This window comes from Lutra lutra, chromosome 5 (assembly GCF_902655055.1).
Source record: "Lutra lutra chromosome 5, mLutLut1.2, whole genome shotgun sequence".
NCBI lineage: Eukaryota > Metazoa > Chordata > Mammalia > Carnivora > Mustelidae > Lutra > Lutra lutra.
The window spans coordinates 152756380-152762164 of NC_062282.1; the positions used below are offsets into that span (position 1 = coordinate 152756380).

The window sequence follows — 5785 nt, forward strand, 5'->3', positions numbered from 1 at the left end:
TGGACAGCCACATGCAGAAAAATGAAATCGGACCATTTCCTTACACCACACACAAAAATAGATTCAAAATGGATGAAGGACCTCAATGTGAGAAAGGAATCTATCAAAATCCTTGAGGAGAACACAGGCAGCAACCTCTTCGACCTCAGCCTCAGCAACATCTTCCTAGGAACATCGCCAAAGGCAAGGGAAGCAAGGACAAAAATGAACTATTGGGATTTCATCAAGATCAAAAGCTTTTGCACAGCAATGGAAACAGTTAACAAACCAAAAGACAACTGACATAATGGGAGAAGGTATTTGCAAACGACATATCAGATAAAGGGCTAGTGTCCAAAATCTATAAAGAACTTAGCAAACTCAACACCCAAAGAACAAATAATCCAATCAAGAAATGGGCAGAGGACATGAACAGACATTTCTGCAAAGAAGACATCCAGATGGCCAACAGACACGTGAAAAAGTGCTCCACATCACTCAGCATCAGGGAAATACAAATCAAAACCACAATGAGATATCACCTCACACCAGTCAGAATGGCTAAAATTAACAAGTCAGGAAATGACAGATGCTGGCGAGGATGTGCAGAAAGGGGAACCCTCCTACACTGTTGGTAGGAATGCAAGCTGGTGCAACCACTCTGGAAAACAGCTTGCAGGTTCCTCAAAATGTTGAAAATAGAACTACCCTATGACCCAGCAATTGCACTGCTGGGTATATACCCTAAAGATACAAAGGTAGTGATCCCAAGGGGCACATACACCCGAATGTTTATAGCAGCAATGTCTACAATAGCCAAACTATGGAAAGAACCTAGATGTCCATCAACAGATGAATGGATAAAGATGTGGTATATATATACAATGGAATACTATGCAGACATCAAAAGAAATGAAATCTTGCCATTTGAGATGACGTGGATGGAACTAGAGGGTATCATGCTTAGCAAAATAAGTCAATTGGAGAAAGAAAACTATCATATGATCTCCCTGATATGAGGAAGTGGAGATGCAACATGGGGGGTTAAGGGGGTAGGAGAAGAATGAATGAAACAAGATGGGATTGGGAGGGAGACAAACCATAAGTGACTCTTAATCTCACAAAACAAACTGAGGGTTGCTGGAGGGAGGGGGTTTGGGAGAGGGGGGTGGGGTTATGGACATTGGGGAGGGTATGTGCTATGGTGAGTGCTGTGAAGTTTGTAAACCTGGCGATTCACAGACCTGTACCCCGGGGATAAAAATACATTAAATGTTTATTTAAAAATAAATAAATAAATAAATAAATAAATAAATTTTTAAAAAAGAAAAAAAGGTACAGGAATCCAGACTGGCAAAGGATAGATAAAGAGCTAGATCAGTGAGCCCAGAAATAGGCCAACTCAAATATATTCAACTGATATTCCATAAAAGTGAAGAACAATTCAGTGGAGATAAGATGGTCTTTTCAAAGAATCATGTGTAATAATTGGATGTCTGTATGAAAAAAAAAAAATTCAACGCATTCCTCATACCAGTTGCAAAATTAATCTGATCAAAATCGAACGTAGACAAATGCAAAATACATAAGTATTCAACTTAAACAGGAGAAAATCTGTCATTCTGATTTAGTGATTAGTTTTCATTTATTTATTTTTATTTTTAGTGATGAGTTTTTAGTTAATAGCAAAAGCACAATCCATGGAAATAAATTGAATTTTGTGGTCAACTAATGTCATGCATTGTATTATTTTTCTTATGTGGAACTACCCTTGCAATCCAGGGATAAACCTCGTGTTGGTCATGGCGTATAATTCTTTTTGTGTGTTTGTGTATTCTTTTTGCTAGAATTTTTTGAGGAATTTTGCATGTATAATAATAAAGGAAATTAGTCTGTTGTTTAAAAATAATAATAATAATAATAATAGGGGCACCTGGGTGGCTCAGTGGGTTAAATCCTCTGCCTTTGGCTCAGGTCATGATCCCAGGGTCCTGGGATCCAGCCCTGCATTGGGCTCTCTGCTCAACAGGGAGCCTGCTTCCCTTCCTTTCTCTCTCTGCCTACTTGTGATCTCTGTCTGTCAAATAAGTAAATAAAATCTTTTAAAAAATAAAAAATAGGGGCGCCTGGGTGGCTCAGTGTGTTAAGCCGCTGCCTTCGGCTCAGGTCATGATCTCGGAGTCCTGGGATCGAGCCCCGCATCGGGCTCTCTGCTCTCTCGGGGAGCCTGCTTCCTCCTCTCTCTCTGCCTGCCTCTCTGCCTGCTTGTGATCTCTCTGTCAAATAAAAAAAAAAAATTAAAAAAATATAAAAAATAAAGTAAAATAAAATTAAGATGTTAAAAAAAGATTTTATTTATTTATTTCAGAGAGAAAGAACATGAGCTGGGAAAGGGACAGAGAGAGAGGTTAAAGCAGACTACTCACTGAGCAGGGAACCCAACATGGGGATCTATCCCAGGACCCCAGGATCATGACCTGAGCCAAAGGCAGATGCTTAACCTACTGAGCCACACAGGCAACCCTGTCTTTTGCTGTCTTAATGGAAGACCACTGAACTGGAAGAAAAAGACTCAGGGATTTTGAAAAGGTCATGACTTGTAGGGCATGTGAAGATTGTGCAGCTGATGAGATGAAAAGGAAAGAGGGTTTCCTCAGTGTCCATGCTTTTTATAAGGATAGAAGGGATCTGGTGGAAATATTGCAAATATTGCAAAAAAGCCTGTATCCTGAGAGTATAAATTCTGCACTGGGAATGTATATCAAAATCTAAGGAACAAACATTTTCAAATGCAATGTAACCATACAAGAGGTCAAGAAATCCTTCCTTTTGAATATTTCATACATCAGTTATGCATGAGGCAGCACAAACAATCCTTCACTTTATCGCTTACTGACTCCCTTGTGTCCAACAGGGGACCTCTCCTAAGGAGTCAGGGGATGGTAGGCCACCAGGGCTCTCCTCCATACCTCTGTGCCCTCCATCCTCTGGGGATAACCTTCAGAGTAATGAGAGATCTGAGGGACATCCTCTCCCATGTACATACCATGTACCCCCCTTACACCATAAAGCAGGTGAAATGGGATGGCAAGGAATGATGGAAGGAGAAATGGGAAAAGTCTCAATTATAGTAACAGCAGGGATAACAATTCTTGAACCCTGAGGCAGATATTGTTGATTTTTGCCAGGTCCCATTTCACAAGTTTCATGCAGAAGTTTGTGTGAAAGCGAAAACTCAATTCTTCTAACTTGCCTAATTCATGCCATCTTTGCTTTCCAGTCCCCTTCCTAATTCACTTCCCTTCTATCATATCTTTTGCCCCTCATTGTGCCCTGTTAACTGGTCTCGTGGCCTATCTAATGCTGATAAAATCTTAGAAATATTTTGTCCCTTTCCCTCTGTTCCCCCATAGTGTCTGAAAATATGACATCCTAAAACATTTTCCTTATCATCTTTCAATTTCTTCCTCTCTGCTATAGTGTCCCATTACACACTAAATTATTCATTTAGACATGTTCCCATATCATTAGATTTCCTCTAGTTTGAGGAGGAGGGTATTGATATGACTGGGGAAAACCATTCATTAAGAACCAATGGACAATAACTATCTTGGTTGTACCAAAAGTTTATCATCTGAGTAAATAAAGCAGATATGAACTACCTCATAACACATGGAGATTAATGAAATGTATAGGGTGTATTCCTTCATGTCATCTCAGCAAAATAGCCCAGGGAATACATAGTGAGGCCATGGTCAAATCCTCTTTGCATAACAATGGAGTATCATTATGAAGCAATGATTTCTGTCCAAAAGAGAGATATTCTCTACACTTTGGGGAAGATTTGGCCTTGTTGGTGGGTGAAAGAAGTCCCCACCTCCACCTACAGAATATAAGACCTGAGGCCCATTTGTTATTCAGTTAGGCAATTTGACCCATCTCTATGACATCTTCTTAGCAAGCTCTCTAATGGCCTATTCAAGATAATCTAGCATCATTGGCCACTGTATTAATGAATTGCAAATATAGAAAGTAGATTTTTCAAAAACTTGAGAGAGTGGATGAGAATCCTCCATTCCAGGAGCAATGTCATTCACCACACTTCATAGCCTTGGTTGCCATGCTGTCATCCTTCACAAGTAACAAGAAATTCAAGGACTTGGTGAAACTCTTGATCTCCTCCACAGACATGCCAAGCTTCTTGGCAATAACTTCAGATAACTTCTAATTGAAACCAAAATGGCTCTAGTAAAAGTTCAAGCACTTTTCCTGCTGAGAAAAATCAAAGCCATTAAAGCAGGCCATGAAGGCAGTAAATGTCAAAGTAGATCATTTCAGGGCATCAAGCATGATCTTTTCCTTAATGAAATCTCTCTTCATCTCAATGGAAATACCAGACAAATTGGGCAACAGGAGCACAAAGGTGTAGTGCTTATGAATAACGGGCTCCTTCAGCAGGGTCTCCTCCAGCATTGGGAAATCAAAGTCATCCGGATAAAAGTTGGGAGACCAAGAAGATGCATGGCTCAGGCACTCTAATATTGCTAAGATTAGCCAGGAAGTTTTCTCTTATCTGCTGAAGCACTCTCTCCTTTTTGAAGGACGTGGATTTTCATTTCTCTTCATTATATAAATCACTCTCCACATTGGTTCTAACAAAGTAGAACTTATTGCCAATCTTCTTGATTTGGGGGGGTGGGCAGCAAAGCAACAGTGAGGTAAAATGGTGAAGAAGAAAAGATGATGAAGAAGTCATAGGTAGGAAATTCCACCATTTCTAGATAGGCATGTTGAAGGAAATTGGACATTCCAGTTCCGGGCAGGTCCCAGAAGGTAACTTTGGGATATTTTGGATGTTGATAGGGGGTTTCTTCATGGTATTCCACAACTCCTGCCCATTGAGTCATAGGAATCATCAGCATAGAAAACAAGTAGTTTCTTCTGTAACAGTGGACATAAGCCATCAGGAAAAATTAATCAGAGTAAGATGAATAAGTGAGAGAAACGGAATGGGCTGTTGAGACACTGTCATTTCCCTATAAATATGGCTTTTATGGAGAGGGTCCATTGGAAATCTCACCTGAGGAGAGCTAACTGTGCTGAGGCCTCTCAAATGGGACTTCAGCCTGGCTGTTTCCATGGGCTTCCCCAGTTGATGAGGTTGGATGTTGTAAGTACCCAATTTGATGTAACCTTGCCTCATTCTTATTTATTGCCAACTGTTACCTTCATCTATGTGTAGATTCCTTTCCTCTTCTATTTCTATTAGGCTTCCATAATAATAGTGAAGTTTTGTTCAAAATAAATATAAAAAAGGCAACTCGGGAAATTCCTAAGGTTTCTGAAGCTCTGTGCCAGGAACCAGGGAGAAAAACTAAATATGCTCTTGATTAGACTTCACTCCCCATACAGTTTGGGCAGTCGAAGGTTAACAGGGGGAACATGAGTGTCATTTCCAGGACTCAGTTCTGTGTTCATACTCAGGTCTGAATTCATACTCTGTCTGGCCTGGAGGCTATAGCCTGGTTAGGATGGCCGCTCAGATGTCACTGAGAAGCCTCCTGTCTGGGGTCCTGTGCCCTCCTCTCATTCATGATGCCAAAAACACACCATATCAATGGCCATGGTGGCTTTCAGTTTCCCTTCCTGGTAATGACTGTGTTTCTCGGAAAAGGAGTCCTCAGAACTTTGATTTCACTTTCTGTTCTTGGAAATGCAGAGCTCTGCAATATGATGGCTGCTTTTTCACTACTGGCCAGATTCCTGTGAGGATGGAGTAGAGGCCAAGGATGATTTAATTCCAGCC

General features: G+C 40.6%; 1 pseudogene; it reads right to left on the reverse strand.

The window, feature by feature from the left end:
• Positions 1–2868: 2868 nt before the first annotated feature.
• Positions 2869–4895, reverse strand: LOC125101229 (T-cell-specific guanine nucleotide triphosphate-binding protein 2-like; annotated as a pseudogene).
• Positions 4896–5785: the final 890 nt, after the last annotated feature.